Here is an 18,155-nt window from a genome sequence, read left to right on the forward strand (position 1 = left end):
TTCTTTTAAAAGGTTTTTTTAATTGTAAACAAGTGCCAAAATCCGGCTAAATAGTTAGCTAGCTACTCTAATGCTAATTATGTCTTTTAAAATGTTTTTTTAATTGTAAACAATTGCCCAAATCCAGCTAGCTACTGTAATGCTTTTAATTCAAGCTTGTCTATGCCCATTTTTTTCTTTTAAAATGTTTTTTCATTGTAAACAAGTGCAAAAATACGGCTATAAGTTTGGCTAACTAGTGTAATGTTTTAAATCTAAAACCTAAACTATGCCTATTATTTATTTTAAAAGGTTTTTTTAATTGTAAACAAGTGCCAAAATTCGGCTAAATAGTTAGCTAGCTACTCTAATGCTAATTATGTCTTTTAAAATGTTTTTTTAATTGTAAACAATTGCCCAAATCCAGCTAGCTACACTAATGCTTTAAGTTTAACACCTACACTATGATCATTATTTCTTTTGAAAGGTTTTATTAATTGTAAACAAGTGCTAAAATCCGGCTAGATCGTTAGCTAGCTACTGTAATGCTTTTAATTCAAGCTTGTCTATGCCCATTTTTTTCTTTTAAAATGTTTTTTCATTGTAAACAAGTGCAAAAATACGGCTATAAGGTTGGCTAGCTAGTGTAATGTTTTAAATCTAACACCTAAACTATGCCCATTATTTCTTTTAAAAGGTTTTTTTAATTGTAAACAAGTGCCAAAATCCGGCTAAATAGTTAGCTAGCTACTCTAATGCTCATTATTTCTATTAAAATGTTTTTTTTTTATCGTTAACGAGTGCCAAATTCCGACTAAATAGTAAGGTGGCTACTCTAATGCTTTAAATTTAATACCTACACCATGCTCATTATTTTGTTAATAAAAAATGTAATTGTAAAAAAGTGCCAAAATCCGGCTAAATAGTTAGCTAGCTGCTCTAATGCTCATTATTTCTTTTAAAATGTTTTTTTAATTGTAAACAAGTGCCAAAATCCAGCTAGCTACACTAATGCTTTAAGTTTAACACCTACACTATGATCATTATTTCTTTTGCAAGGTTTTATTAATTATAAAAAACAAGTGTTAAAAACATATAGATCGTTAGCTAGCTACTGTATTGCTTTTAATTCAAGCTTGTCTATGCCCATTTTTTTCTTTTAAAATGTTTTTTCATTGTAAACGAGTGCAAAAATACGGCTATAAGGTTGGCTAACTAGTGTAATGTTTTAAATCTAACGCCTAAACTATGCCCATTATTTCTTTTAAAAGGTTTTTTTAATTGTAAACAAGTGCCAAAATCCGGTTAATAGTTAGCTAGCTACTCTAATGCTCATTATTTCTATTAAAATGTTTTTTTTATTGTTAACGAGTGCCAAATTCCGACTAAATAGTAAGGTGGCTACTCTAATGCTTTAAATTTAATACCTACACTATGCTCATTATTTTGTTAATAAAAAATGTAATTGTAAACAAGTGCCAAAATCCGGCTAAATAGTTAGCTAGCTACTCTAATGCTAATTATTTCTTTTAAAATGTTTTTTTAACTGTAAACAAGTGCCAAAATCCAGCTAGCTACACTAATGCTTTAAGTTTAACACCTACACTATGATCATTATTTCTTTTGAAAGGTTTTATTCATTGTAAACAAGTGCTAAAATCCAGCTAGATCGTTAGCTAGCTACTGTAATGCTTTTAATTCAAGCTTGTCTATGCCCATTTTTTTCTTTTAAAATGTTTTTTCATTGTAAACAAGTGCAAAAATACGGCTATAAGGTTGGCTAACTAGTGTAATGTTTTAAATCTAAAACCTAAACTATGCCTATTATTTATTTTAAAAGTTTTTTTTAATTGTAAACAAGTGCCAAAATCCGGCTAAATAGTTAGCTAGCTACTCTAATGCTAATTATGTCTTTTAAAATGTCTTTTTAATTGTAAACAAGTGCCAAAATCCGGCTAAATAGTTAGCTAGCTACTCTAATGCTCATTATTTCTATTAAAATGTTTTTTTTTTTATTGTTGAGTGCCAAATTCCGACTAAATAGTAAGGTGGCTACTCTAATGCTTTAAATTTAATACCTACACCATGCTCATTATTTTGTTAATAAAAAATGGAATTGTAAACAAGTGCCAAAATCCGGCTAAATAGTTAGCTAGCTACTCTAATGCTAATTATTTCTTTTAAAATGTTTTTTTAATTGTAAACAAGTGCCAAAATCCAGCTAGCTACACTAATGCTTTAAGTTTAACACCTACCCTATGATCATTATTTCTTTTGAAAGGTTTCATTAATTGTAAACAAGTGCTAAAATCCAGCTACATCGTTAGCTAGCCACTGTAATGCTTTTAATTCAAGCTTGTCTATGCCCATTTTTTTCTTTTAAAATATTTTTTCATTGTAAACAAGTGCAAAAATACGGCTATAAGGTTGGCTAGCTAGTGTAATGTTTTAAATCTAACGCCTAAACTATGCCCATTATTTCTTTTAAAAGGTTTTTTTAATTGTAAACAAGTGCCAAAATCCGGCTAAATAGTTAGCTAGCTACTCTAATGCTCATTATTTCTATTAAAATGTTTTTTTTTATATTGTTAACAAGTGCCAAATTCCGACTAAATAGTAAGGTGGCTACTCTAATGCTTTAAATTTAATACCTACACCATGCTCATTATTTTGTTAATAAAAAATGTAATTGTAAACAAGTGCCAAAATCCGGCTAAATAGTTAGCTAGCTACTCTAATGCTAATTATTTATTTTAAAATGTTTTTTAATTGTAAACAAGTGCCAAAATCCGGCTAAATAGTTAGCTAGCTACTCTAATGCTAATTATTTATTTTAAAATGTTTTTTTAACAGTAAACAAGCACCAAAATCCAGCTAGATAGTTAGCTAGCTACACTAATGCTTTAAATTTAATACCTACATTATGATCATTTTTTCTTTTGAAAGGTTTTATTAATTGTAAACAAGTGCCAAAATCCAGCTAGCTACACTAATGCTTTAAGTTTAACACCTACACTATGATCATTATTTCTTTTGAAAGGTTTTATTAATTATAAACAAGTGCTAAAATCCAGCTAGATCGTTAGCTAGCTACTGAAATGCTTTTAATTCAAGCTTGTCTAAGCCCGTTTTTTTCTTTTAAAATGTTTTTTCATTGTAAACAAGTGCAAAAATACGGCTATAAGGTTGGCTAGCTAGTGTAATGTTTTAAATCTAACGCCTAAACTATGCCCATTATTTCTTTTAAAAGGTTTTTTTAATTGTAAACAAGTGCCAAAATCCGGCTAAATAGTTAGCTAGCTACTCTAATGCTCATTATTTCTATTAAAATGTTTTTTTTTTATTGTTAACGAATGCCAAATTCTGACTAAATAGTAAGGTGGCTACTCTAATGCTTTAAATTTAATACCTACACCATGCTCATTATTTTGTTGATAAAAAATGTAATTGTAAAAAAGTGCCAAAATCCGGCTAAATAGTTAGCTAGCTACTCTAATGCTAATTATTTCTTTTAAAATGTTTTTTTAATTGTAAACAAGTGCCAAAATCCAGCTAGCTACACTAATGCTGTAAGTTTAACACCTACACTATGATCATTATTTCTTTTGAAAGGTTTTATTAATTGTAAACAAGTGCTAAAATCCAGCTAGATCGTTAGCTAGCTACTGTAATGCTTTTAATTCAAGCTTGTCTATGCCCATTTTTTTCTTTTAAAATGTTTTTTCATTGTAAACAAGTGCAAAAATACGGCTATAAGGTTGGCTAGCTAGTGTAATGTTTTAAATATAACACTTTAACTATGCCCATTATTTCTTTTAAAAGGTTTTTTTAATTGTAAACAAGTGCCAAAATCCGGCTAAATAGTTAGCTAGCTACTCTAATGCTCATTATTTCTTTTAAAATGTTTTTTTTAACAGTAAACAAGTGCCAAAATCCAACTAGATAGTTAGCTAGCTACACTAATGCTTTAAATTGAATACCTACATTATGATTATTTTTTCTTTTGAAAGGTTTTATTAATTGTAAACAAATGCCAAAATCCGGCTGGATTGTTAGCTAGCTACTGTAATGCTTTAAATTCAAGCTTGCCTATGCCCATTTTTTTTTTTTTTATGTTTTTAAATTGTAAACAAGTGCAAAAATACGGCTAGATAGTTAGCTAGTTAGGGTAATGTTTTAAATTTAATACCTAAACTATGCTCATTATTTCTTTTAAAATGTTTTGTTAATTGTAAACAAGTGCCGAAATCCAGCTAAATAGTTAGCTAGCTACTCTAATGCTTTAAATTCAAGCTTGTTTATGCTCATTATTTCTTTTAAAATGTTTTTTAATTGTAAACAAGTGCCAAAATCTGGCTAGATAGTTAGCTAGCTACTCTAATGCTTTAAATTTAATACCTACACTATGATCATTATTTCTTAAATTAAAATTTTTTAAATTGTAAGCAAGTGCCAAAATCCGGCTAGATCGTAAGCTGGCTATTCTAATGCTTTAAATTCAACACCTTAACTATAGTCAGTATTTCTTTTAAAATGTTTTTTTAATTGTAAACAAGTGCCAAAATCCAGCTAAGTAGTTAGCTACCTACTCTAATGCTTTAAATTTAAGCTTGTCTATGCTCAATATTTTTATTTAAATGTTTTTTTCATTGTAAACAAGTGCAAAAATCCGGCTAGATAGTTAGCTAGCTACTCTAATGTTTTAAATGTAATACCTAAACTATGCTCATAATTTCTTTTAAAAAAAAAAAATGTAAACAAGAGCAAAAATCCAGCTAAATCGTTAGCTAGCTACTCTAATACTTATTTCTTTTCAAATGTTTTTTAATTGTAAAGAAGTGCCAAAATCTGGTTAGATAGTTATCTAGCTACTCCAATGCTTTAAATTTAAGCTTGCCTATGCTCATTATTTCTTTAAAAATGTTTTTGTAATTGTAAACAAGTGCCAAAATCAGCCTGACTAGCTAGCTTGCTACACTAACGTTCAATTCAAACTACTAGCATGTTTTGTTTTATTTTAGAGCTGTCAAAAACAACGAGCTAACTAATGGGATTAATCACAAAAAATTATCGCAATGTCATATCACTGTCATGTATATTTCATTTAAAATATTCTTAAAATTGTCAGCAAGTGCCAAACTCCAGCTAGATAGTTAGCTGGGTACAATAATGCTTTAAATTCAAGCTTGACTATGCTCATTATTTCTTTTATAAGTTTTTTTAATTGTAAGCAAGTGCTAAAATCCGTCTAGATAGTTCGCTAGCTACTTTAATGCTTTAAATTTAAGCTTAATTATGCTCAATATTTCTTTAAAATGTATTTTTAATTGTAAACAATTGCCAAAATCCAGCTAGATAGTTAGCTAGCTACTCTAATGCTTTAAATTCGAGCTTGTCTATGCTCATTATTTCTTTTAAAAGGTGTTTTTAATTGTAAACAAGTGCCAAAATCCGGCTAAATAGTTAGCTAGCTACTCTAATGCTTTAAATTTAAGCTTTTTTATGCTCATTATTTCTTTAAAATGTCTTTTTAATTGTAAACAAATGCCAAAATCCGGCTAACTAGCTAGCTAGCTATTCGAATGTTCAATTCAAACTACTAGCATGTTTTGTTTTATTTTACAGCGGTCAAAAACAATAAGCTAACTAATGTGATTAATCACAAAAAAATTATCAAAATAGTATAATCATGTAGATTTCTTTTAAAATATTCTTGAAAGTGCCAAAATCCGGCTACTTAGCTAGCTAGCTACTCTAACACTAAATTTAAGCTTGTCTATGCTCATTATTTCTTTTAAAATGTTTTTTTTACTGTAAACAAGTGCCAAAATCTAGCTAACTAGCTAGCTAGCTATTCTAACATTAAATTCAAACTACTAGCATGTTTTGTTTTATTTTACAGCTGTCAACAATAACCAGCTAACTAATGTGATTAATCACACAAAATGATCGCAATGTCAAATCACTGTCATGTATATTTCATTTAAAATATTCTTTAAATTGTCAGCAAGCGCCAAACTCCGGCTAGATAGTTAGCTAGCGACAATAATGCTTTAAATTCCGGCTTGACTAAGCTCATTATTTCTTTTATAATTTTTTTTAATTGTAAACAAGTGCTAAAATACAGCAAGATAAATAGCTAGCTACTCTTATGCTTTAAATTTAAGCTTGTCTATGCTCATTATTTCTTTAAAACATTTTTTTTACTTGTAAACAAGTGCCAAAATCAGGCTGGATAGTTAGCTAGCTACTCTAATGCTTTAAATTTAATACTTACATTTTGCTCATTATTTCTTTAAAAAAAAAAAAAAAGAAATTGTAAACAAGTGCCAAAATCCGGCTAAATAGTTAGCTAGCTACTCTAATGCTCATTATTACTTTTAAAATGTTTTTTTTTTTCATTGTAAACAAGTGCCAAAATCTGACTAAATATTTAGCTGACTAGATATTTAGCTGGCTAACCTAATGCTTTAAATTTCAGCTTGTCTACGTGCATTATTTCTTTTAAAATGTTTTTTTAATTGTAAACAAGTGCCAAAATCCAGCTAGATAGTTAGCTAGATACTCTATTTTTTTAAATTGAATACCTACACAATGCTCATTATTGCTTTTAAAATGTTTTTTAATTGCAAACAAGTGCTAAAATCCGGCTAGATAGTTAGTTAGCTACTCTAATGCTTTAAATTCATGCTTGTCAATGCTCATTATTTATTTTTAAATGTTTTTTTAATTGTAAACAAGTGCCAAAATCCAGCTGGTTGTTAGCTAGCTACTCCAATGCTTTAAATTCATGCTTGTCAATGCTCATTATTTCTTTTAAAAACTTTTTTAATTGTAAACAAGTGCCAAAATCTGGCTAGATAGTTAGCTAGTTACTCTAATGCTTTAAATTTAATACCTACACTATGCTCATGATTTCTTAAAAAAAAAAAAAAAGTAATTGTAAACATGTGCCAAATTCCGGCTAAATAGTTAGCTAGCTACTCTAATGCTCATTATTTCTTTTAAAAATATTTTGAAATTGTAAACAAGTGCCAAAATCTGGCTAGATAGTTAGCTAGCTACTCTAATGCTTTAAATTCAAGCTTTTCTATGCTCATTACTTCTTCTAAAATGTTTTTTTAATTGTAAACAAGTGCCAAAATTTGGCCAACTAGCTAGCCAGCTCGCTAGCTATTTTAACGTTCAATTCAAACTACTAGCACGTTTTGTGTTATTTTACAGCTGTCAAAAACAACAAGCTAACTAATGTGATTAATCACAAAAAAAATTATCTGAATACTATAATCATGTATATTTCTTTTAAAATATTTTTGAAAGTGCCAAAATCCGGCTAGTTGGCTAGCCAGCTACTCTAATAATTTAAATTTAGTACCTAAACTATGCCCATTATTTCTTTTAAAATGTTTTTTTTTATTGTAAACAAGTGCCAAAATCTGGCTAAATAGTTTGCCATACACTGTAATCCTTTAAATTTAAGCTTGTTTATGCTCATTATTTCTTTGAAAATGTTTTTTTAAAATTGTAAACAAGTTGTCAAAAACAACAAGCTAACTAATGTGATTAATCACAAAAAAATTATCACAATACTATAATCATGTATATTTATCGTAGAGACATGAAACAAAAACCTCTGTGTAGGTCTGACTAAGACCTACATTTCCAATAAAAAACGTCTATACCCAAAATCAACAGAAATTTTGCAAAAACTCATTCAAAGCAACATTTTCGCAAAAAACGCTATTTTTGCCTCTTTGAGCTGTAATTTGACCCCCTTAAAATGCTTCAAAACTCACCAAACTTGGCACACACATCAGGACTGGCAGAAATTGCGATCTAGTGAAAAAAACAAACCTTAAAACTCAAAATTGCGCTCTATTGCAATTTTGGAATAAAACACAGAAAAAACTGCTCCTAGGAAGAGGAAACAGATAAAACTGCTTGTAACTTCTGGTAGGAATGTCGGACAGACATGAAACAAAAACCTTTATGTAGATCTCACTTAGACCTACATTTTGATAGGTGGCATCTTTCAGTTAAAATCAACAGGAAGTTGGCAATTACCCCTTCAAAATAAAAGTTTTGTAAAAAGCCGTCACCTTTTTCCAGACAAAACTGCTTGTAACTTCTGTTAGGAATGTCGTAGAGACATGAAACAAAGACCTCTATGTTGGTCTGACTAAGACCAGGGCTTCAGTCGCGGGGACAGCAGCCGAAGCGGAGCGGCCAACGGCGGACCCGACCAACGCTGCTTGCAGCTTTAATTTTAAAATATTCTTGAAAGTGCCGAAATCCGGCTACTTAGCTACCTAGCTCTCTAACCCGAAATTAAAGCTTGTCTATGCTCATTATTTCTTTTAAAATGTTTTTTTTTAATGTAAACAAGTGCCAAAATCTGGCTAACTAGCTAGCTAGCTACGCTAACGTTCAATTCAAACTACTAGCATGTTTTGTTTTATTTTAGAGCTGTCCAACACAACAAGCTAACTAATGTGATTAATCACAAAAAATTAGGGCAATATCAAATCGCCGTCATGTATATTTCATTTAAAATATTCCTAAAATTGTCAGCAAGTGCCATGAGGCACAACCCGAAGAGGCAACGTGGGTCCCCCCTCCAATGGGCTCACCACTCATGGGAAGTACCATAGAGGCCCGGTGCAGCGTGAGCTGGGCGGAAGCCGAAGGCAGGGCACTTGGCGGTCTGATCCTCGGCTACAGAAGCTAGCTCTTGGGACGTGGAACGTCACCTTGCTGAGGGGGAAGGAACCTGAGCTGGGGCGCGAGGTGGAGAAGTTCCGGCTGGATATAGTCGGACTCACTTCGACGCAGAGCAAAGGGTTCTGGAACCACTTCTCTCGAGATGGGCTGGATTCTCTTCCCCTCTGGCGTTGTCGGCAGTGAGAGGCGACGGGCTGGGGTTGGCAATTCTTGTTGCCCCCCGGCTCAAAGCCTGCACGTTGGAGTTCAACGCAGTGGACGAGAGGGTAGCCTCCCTCCGCCTTCGGGTGGGGGGACGGGTCCTGACTGTTGTTTGTGCTTATGCACCAAACCGCAGCTCAGAGTACCCTCTAGAGATGCGCGGTTTGCGGTCTCATCCGCGGAGTCCGCGGGTAAACCACGGGTCGGGCGGATGACATGACGAAAAAATTGATTTTAATTAGATACGGGCGGGGGAGTGCTCAGAGAGTATGGGGTATCGGACTGTCTTATTGTGGCGGTCCACTCCCTGTACGATCAGTGCCAGAGCTTGGTTCGCATTGCCGGCAGTAAGTCGAACACATTTCCAGTGAGGGTTGGACTCCGCCAAGGCTGTCCTTTGTCACCGATTCTGTTCATAACTTTTATGGACAGAATTTCTAGGCGCAGTCAAGGCGTTGAGGGGTTCCGGTTTGGTGACCGCAGGATTAGGTCTCTGCTTTTTGCAGATGATGTGGTCCTGATGGCTTCATCTGGCCGGGATCTTCAGCGCTCGCTGGATCGGTTCGCAGCCGAGTGTGAAGCGACCGGAATGAGAATCAGCACCTCCAAGTCCGAGTCCATGGTTCTCGCCCGGAAAAGGGTGGAGTGCCATCTCCGGGTTGGGGAGGAGACCCTGCCCCAAGTGGAGGAGTTCAAGTACCTAGGAGTCTTGTTCACGAGTGAGGGAAGAGTGGATCGTGAGATCGACAGGCGGATCGGTGCGCCGTCTTCAGTAATGCGGACGTTGTACCGATCCGTTGTGGTGAAGAAGGAGCTGAGCCGGAAGGCAAAGCTCTCAATTTACCGGTCGATCTACGTTCCCATCCTCACCTATGGTCATGAGCTTTGGGTCATGAGCGAAAGGATAAGATCACGGGTACAAGCGGCCCAAATGAGTTTGGGCCTCTCCCTTAGAGATAGGGTGAGAAGCTCTGCCATCCGGGAGGAACTCAAAGTAAAGCCGCTGCTCCTTCACATCGAGAGGAGCCAGATGAGGTGGTTCGGGCATCTGGTCAGGATGCCACCCCTAGGGAGGTGTTTAGGGCACGTCCAACCGGTAGGAGGCCACGGGGAAGACCCAGGACACGTTGGGAAGACTATGTCTCCCGGCTGGCCTGGGAACGCCTCGGGATCCCCCGGGAAGAGCTAGACGAAGTGGCTGGGGAGAGGGAAGTCTGGGTTTCCCTGCTTAGGCTGTTGCCCCCGCGACCCGACCTCGGATAAGCGGAAGATGATGGATGGATGGATGGACGGGCGGGTGGCGGTTGAACCATCCGGAAACATTTGATATGCATGGTTCTGTGATCGGTATCCTTTGCCATTCAAAGTGCCGTTTAAGACTTGTGTCAATAAAGCGAAGAAGACAATGAGACGCTATAATTCTCCTGAATGACTGCCGCTAGTCACCCAGATAAGAAGTATTAGGGCGTGCTATGAAGCCATTGGCTTTGTCGCCTACTACAACATGTACGATCTGCTTGTCAGTCCAGCATCATGTTGTGTGTGGCTTCCGCGGTAACACGCACACGACTGCAAGGCATACTGGGTGACACAGAGTACACTAATGGCTGTGATATAAACAATTGTAACACTCTTAGTAATATGCGCCACGCTGTGAAGCCACACCAATTAAGAACGACAAACACATTTCGGGAGAACATCCTCACAGTAACGCAACATAAACGCAACACAACAAATACCCATAATCCTTTGTATTCATGACACTTCCTGACTATTTTATACACCCCGCTAGCAGCAAACCCCGCCACCCCCCATGCATCGGTAAGGTGAGCGGGTTTGGGGGCGCGGGGGTGTAAAATATATGAGGAGCTGGACAAAGTGTCTGGGGAGAGAAGAGTCCGGGCTTAGGCTGCTATTCCTGAAAAGACCCGTTTTTCTCTCGACTACTCCTTCCACATATTTAAACCCACTTCAACTGTTCCAACATCAAAACATTTTTCTTAGTCAGGACAAAAAACAAGGTTGTTTTTTGAACTGGAAAAATTCCCAGTTTTTCCAAAATTCCTGGAATTCCTTAATACATTAAAAATGTTACTACTTCCACATTTTTCGACTGATTGGAAAACTTTCAACACCAACCATTCAAACTCATTCAGAACATTCACATGTTTTTGTATTTTCCATAAATTCCCGTTTTTCCTGAAATTTCCATGAAATTCCCATTGAAATGAATGGGACATTTTTCAAAGTTCCCCAATTCCCAAATTTTTCATATGATTCAAACCGTTCCAACTTCAAAGTCTTCAACCTATTCAAAATTATGTGCTCTCCTTCAATAATTTAAAGAAATTCTCGGATTTCTAAGAATTCCCAGTTTTCAGGGACTTTTTCCCCATTCAAAATGAATTATGCATTTTTCATCCGATTCATATCGTTTTAACTTCAAACTGTTCAGCTTATTCGGGAAGTGCAGGCTTGTCCTTGACAAATTCCAAAATTCCCAGAATTCCAGGTTTTTCGGGACAATTTTCCCATTTAAACTGAATTGGCCATTTTTCTAAACTTACACCATTTCCAAATTTTTCAAACAAATCAAACCACACAAACACATTCCACTCAAGCTGGAAATTCAGACTTTTTCACTTTTTCAAGTTCAAGAAAATCCCAGGAATTCCCAGAATTCTTTTTTTTTTTCAAACCTTTTTTTGACCCTTTTTTCTGGCGACTACTTCTTCCACATTTTTCAACCAACTTCAACCGTTCCACCATTCTAACATTCCCGTTTTCCATCCATCCATCCATTCATTTTCTACCGCTCATTCCCTTTTGAGGTCGCGGGACATTCCCATTTTCTTCCCGAAATTCCCGGAATTCTGCAGTACCATTTCTCAATTCAACATGTTACTACTTCAACATTTCTCGACCGATTTGAAAAATTCCAACACCAACCATTCAAGCTCATTCAGAACATATAAAAGTTTTAGCATTTAAAAAAAAAATGTCCCGCTTTTCCCAAAATCCCCAAATTTCCATTAAATTCCCATTGATATCAATGGGACATTTTTCAAAGTTCCACAACTCCCACATTTTTCATCCAATTCAAACCATTCCAACTTCAAAATATTCAGCCTGTTCAAAATTGTGTGCTCTAGTTCAACATTTTTTGTTAATTCCTGAATTTCCAAGAATTTCTAGTTTTCAGGAACATGTTCCCCATTCAAAATGAATTGTCCATTTTTTAACTTCCACAATTCCACATTTTTCAACCTATTCAAACCATTCCACCTTCAACATATTCAACTCATCCTGGAAATTCAAACTATCATTTTTCCAAGTTCAAAAAATTCCAGGAATTCACCGAATTCCCTTTTTTTCAAACCCTTTTTTGACCCTTTTTTCTAGTGACTATTCCTTCCACATTTTCCAACCCACTTCAACCATTGCACCGTCAAAACATTCCTCTTAATTAGTTAATTGAACTGGAAAAATTCCTGTTTTTTCACGAAATTCCTGGAATTCTACTCTACTTCAAAAATAAATAAAAAAATTCCCGGATTTCCAAGAATTCCCAGTTTTCAGGGACAGGTTCCCCATTCAAAATTAATTGTCCATTTTTTTTTTAACTTCCACAATTCCACATTTTTCAACCTATTCAAACCATTCCACCTTCAACATATTCAACTCATCCTGAAAATTCAAACTATCATTTTTCCAAATTCAAAAAATTCCAGGAATTCACAGAATTCCCTTTTTTTCAAACCCTTTTTTGACCCTTTTTTCTAGTGACTATTCCTTCCACATTTTCCAACCCACTTCAACCGTTGCACCGTCAAAACATTCCTCTTAATTGGTTAATTGAACTGGAAAAATTCCTGTTTTTTCACGAAATTACTGGAATTCTACTCTACTTCAAAAATAAATACAAAATTCCCGGATTTCCAAGAATTCCCCGTTTTCAGGGACAGGTTCCCCATTCAAAATTAATTGTCCATTTTTTTTTAACTTCAACAATTCCCACGTTTTTCAACCTATTCAAACCATTCCACCTTCAACATATTCAACTCATCCTGAAAATTCAAACTATCATTTTTCCAAGTTCAAAAAATTCCAGGAATTCACAGAATTCCCTTTTTTTCAAACCCTTTTTGGACCCTTTTTTCTAATGACTATTCCTTCCACATTTTCCAACCCACTTCAACCGTTGCACCGTCAAAACATTCCTCTTAATTAGGACAAAAAACAGAATTGTTTTTTGAACTGGAAAAATTCCTGTTTTTTCACAAAATTCCTGGAATTCTACTCTACTTCAAAAATAAATAAAAAATTCCCGGATTTCCATGAATTCCCAGTTTTCAGGAAAATGTTCCCCATTCAAAATTAATTGTCCATTTTTTTTTAACTTCAACAATTCCCACGTTTTTCAACCTATTCAAACCATTCCACCTTCAACATATTCAACACATCCTGGAAATTCAAACTATCATTTTTCCAAGTTCAAAAAATTCCAGGAATTCACAGAATTCCCTTTTTTTCAAACCCTTTTTTGACCCTTTTTTCTAATGACTATTCCTTCCACATTTTCCAACCCACTTCAACCGTTGCACCGTCAAAACATTCCTCTTAATTAGTTAATTGAACTGGAAAAATTCCTTTTTTTCACAAAATTCCTGGAATTCTACTCTACTTCAAAAATAGATAAAAAATTCCCGGATTTCCAAGAATTCCCAGTTTTCAGGGACAGGTTCCCCATTCAAAATTAATTGTCCATTTTTTTTTTAACTTCAACAATTCCCACGTTTTTCAACCTATTCAAACCATTCCACTTTCAACACATTCCACTCATCTTGAAAATTCAAACTATCATTTTTCCAAATTCAAAAAAATTCCAGGAATTCCCTTTTTTTGAACCCACTTTTGACCCTTTTTCTGTTAACTACTCCTTCCACATTTTTCAACCCACTTCGACCGTTCAACCGTCCACACATTCCTCTTAAGCAAGACAAAAATCCAAGTTGATCTTTGAACTGGAAAAATTCCTGTTTTTTTCACGAAATTCCTGGAATTCTACTCTACTTCAAAAATAAATAAAAAATTCCCGGATTTCCAAGAATTCCCAGTTTTCAGGGACAGGTTCCCCATTCAAAATTAATTGTCCATTTTTTTTTAACTTCCACAATTCCACATTTTTCAACCTATTCAAACCATTCCACCTTCAACACATTCCACTCATCTTGAAAATTCAAACTATCCTTTTTTCAAATTCAAAAAAATTCCAGGAATTCCCTTTTTTTGAACCCACTTTTGACCCTTTTTCTGTTAACTACTCCTTCCACATTTTTCAACCCACTTCGACCGTTCAACCGTCCAAACATTCCTCTTAAGCAGGACGAAAATCCAAGTTGATCTTTGAACTGGAAAAAATTCCCGTTTTTTTCCCGAAATTTCCAGAATTCGGTATTACCATTTCTCAATTAAAAACGTTACTACTTCAACATTTCTCGATCGATTTGAAGAATTCCAACAACAACCATTCAAACTAATTCAGAACATTTAAAAAAAATTTTAGCTCTTCCCGAAATTCCCAAGTTTCCATGAAATTCCCATTTAAAAGAATGGGACATTTTCGAAGTTCCACAATTCCCACAAATTTCATCCGATTCAAACAGTTTCAACTTCAAAATATTCAGGCTGTTCAAAATGGTGTGCTCTACTTCAACAATTTTTTTTAAAAATCCCAGATTTCCAAGAATGAGATGGGTAGGTTGTGAGTTCAAACCCCGGCCGAGTCATACCAAAGACTATAAAAAATGGGACCCACTACCTCCCTGCTTGGCACTCAGCATCAAGGGTTGGAATTGGGCGTTAAATCACCCAAATGATTCCCGGTCGCGGCCACTGCTGCTGCTCACTGCTCCCCTCCCCTCCCAGGCGGTGATCAAGGGTGATGGGTCAAACAAATGCAGAGAATAATTTCACCACACTTAGTGTGTGTGTGACAATCATTGGCACTTTAACTTTAACTTAACTAAATTCCCAGTTTTCAGGGACATGTTCCCTTTCAAAATGAACTGTCCAGTTTTTAAAGTTCCACAAATCCCACGTTTTTCAACCCATTCCAACGTCAACACACTTTCCCAAGTTCCAGACCAAAATTCCGTTTTTCCCTGAAAATTCAAACTCTTCAACATTAAAACTATTCTTACGTTCACACTCCGTTCTGTGAGCATTTCACTTCAACTTCAGTATTAACGCAGTCGCACGCAATTCCTTCAGACCGTGTTTACTTATTGCAAAAGTAAACACATGGGCTTTCTCTAGTTTTTGTTGGATTAATGTTCCTTCTTTTAAATTACTTTCCTTCCTTAGTTTTGTAACGTATTATTTTGGGGTCTCCCCATGTCTAGCATTAAAAGATTACAGTTGGTACAAAATGCGGCTGCTAGACTTTTGACAAGAACAAGAAAGTTTGATCACATTACGCCTGTACTGTATATACCTTTATATACATATATACATACATATATACCTATACTGTATATACCTTTATATACATATATACATACATATATACCTATACTGTATATACCTTTATATACATATATACATACATATATACCTGTACTGTATATACCTTTATATACATATATACATACATATATACCTATACTGTATATACCTTTATATACATATATACATACATATATACCTATACTGTATATACCTTTATATACATATATACATACATATATACCTATATATATACATACATATATACCTATACTGTATATACCTTTATATACATATATACATACATATATACCTATACTGTATATACCTTTATATACATATATACATACATATATACTTATACTGTATATATCTCTATATACATATATACATACATATATACTTATACTGTATATACCTTTATATACATATATACATACATATATACTTATACTGTATATACCTTTATATACATATATACATACATATATACTTATACTGTATATACCTCTATATACATATATACATACATATATACCTATACTGTATATACCTTTATATACATATATACATACATATATACCTATACTGTATATACCTTTATATACATATATACATACATATATACCTATACTGTATATACCTTTATATACATATATACATACATATATACCTATACTGTATATACTGTACCTCTATATACATATATACATACATATATACCTATACTGTATATACCTTTATATACATATATACATACATATATACCTATACTGTATATACCTTTATATACATATATACATACATATATACCTATACTGTATATACCTTTATATACATATATACATACATATATACCTATACTGGCTCACCTGCACTGGCTTCCTGGGCACTTAAGATGTGACTTTAAGGTTTTACTACTTAGGTATAAAATACTACAGTCCAGCCTATCTTGCCGATTGTATTGTACCGTATGTCCCGGCAAGAAATCTCCGTTCAAAGAACTTCGGCTTATTAGTGATTCCCAGAGCCCAAAAAAAGTCTGCGGGCTATAGAGCGTTTTCCGTTCGGGCTCCAGTACTCTGGAATGCCCTCCCGGTAACAGTTCGAGATGCTACCTCAGTAGAAGCATTTAAGTCTCATCTTAAAACTCATTTGTATACTCTAGCCTTTAAATAGACCCCCTTTTTGGACCAGTTGATCTGCCGCTTCTTTTCTTTTTCTCCTCTGTCCCACTCTCCCTTGTGGAGGCGGTCCGGTCCGGTGGCAATGGATGAAGTACTTGCTGTCCAGAGTCGGGACCCAGGATGTGTATTGGCTGGGGATATCTCTACGCCTCTGATCCGCCTCCACTCGGGATGGTTTCCTGTTGCTACTGTGTTGGATCCACTTCAGACTGGACTCTCATGGTTGTGTTGGATCCACTATGGATTGAACTTTCACAGTATCATGTTAGACCCGCTCGACATCCATTGCTTTCGGTCCCCTAGAGGGGCGGGGTTGCCCACATATGTGGTCCTCTCCAAGGTTCCCTTATAGTCATTATTGTCACTGTCACCGACGTCCCACTGGGTGTGAGTTTTCCTTGCCCTTATGTGGGCCTACCGAGGATGTCGTAGTGGTTTGTGCAGCCCTTTGAGACACTAGTGATTTAGGGCTATATAAGTAAACATTGATTGATTGTTTTATTTCTTTACACTTCTTCCTTCTTTAAGGATTGCAAGACTGAAAATAGAAACGTTAAATAATATATAAAGTATGTTATATACAGCAGATAGAAGGTTTAGTGTTGTATATTCTCACAATAAACCACACTTTTACAACACTGTATGTCAGGGGTGGGCATCACGTCGATCGCGATCGACTGGTCGATCTCGGAGGGTGTGTCAGTCGATCTCAAGCCAGGCATTAAAAAATAGACATAAAAATGAGCAATCATCAATCATACCAAGACTTCACTTTCGTCAGTTGTTTGACATTCTCGGCACCCGAGCTCATATTTAAGAAAAAAATCACTAACAGGGCGGACGCAGAGAAACACATTTTATTTCTAGAGACTCCGTACCTACTGTCAAAACTCTAAAGAGCGACTGCACACTTCCTGTCTTCACCATAAAAGACCTGTTTCATCCTGCCTGTGCTAACAAAATAAGAGTCTCAGAAAGCTAGCGTGCACAAGCTAGCAAGCTACGGAGTTTGATGCCAATGTATTTCAGCGACCGCTTTCTCACTTGCTTGCCCACCCGCACACTCACTGACGTCACTCACCTGCTGCCAGACATTAAAGGGCCACACACATATGCTACTCTCATAACAAAGTGTTTAAAAACAAGTATCCAAGTTGGACAAATGAGATGCCAAATCCAACCACTTTCATGTGGTATTGGACAGAAAAGAGGACTTTTTTTTCCCTCCATTTGAAAATACGGACGTTATCAGCACCACTGTCTAATTCCAATCAATGCAAGTCATCAGAATCAGGTAATACACCAACTTATATTCTTGTCTTCATGAAAGAAAGGAATCTATGTGTGTTAAACATGCTTGTATTATCATTAAACACCATTAACTTGTTAACAAAAATGTCTCTTTCGTAAATAAATAAATATAAATTATAAATAGGAATGAGGTAGATCTCCTCGACTTGGTCAATTGAAAAGTAGCTCGCCCGCAGAAAAAGTGTGAGCGCCCCTGCTGTATGGGAATTATCACTATGAGCTTTGTCGTCCTCTATTGGTCAAATGTAG

At 35.1% G+C, this 18,155-nt stretch overlaps 1 long non-coding RNA gene across 1 annotated transcript in view; it reads right to left on the bottom strand.

Annotated features, from left to right (window-relative positions):
- LOC133543362 (uncharacterized) overlaps window positions 1-18,155 on the bottom strand; it is a 171,307-nt gene that overhangs the window by 152,787 nt on the left and 365 nt on the right. The window lies entirely within an intron of this gene.

The sequence above is a fragment of the Nerophis ophidion genome, linkage group LG26 (assembly GCF_033978795.1).
Source record: "Nerophis ophidion isolate RoL-2023_Sa linkage group LG26, RoL_Noph_v1.0, whole genome shotgun sequence".
Classification (NCBI taxonomy): Eukaryota; Metazoa; Chordata; class Actinopteri; order Syngnathiformes; family Syngnathidae; genus Nerophis; species Nerophis ophidion.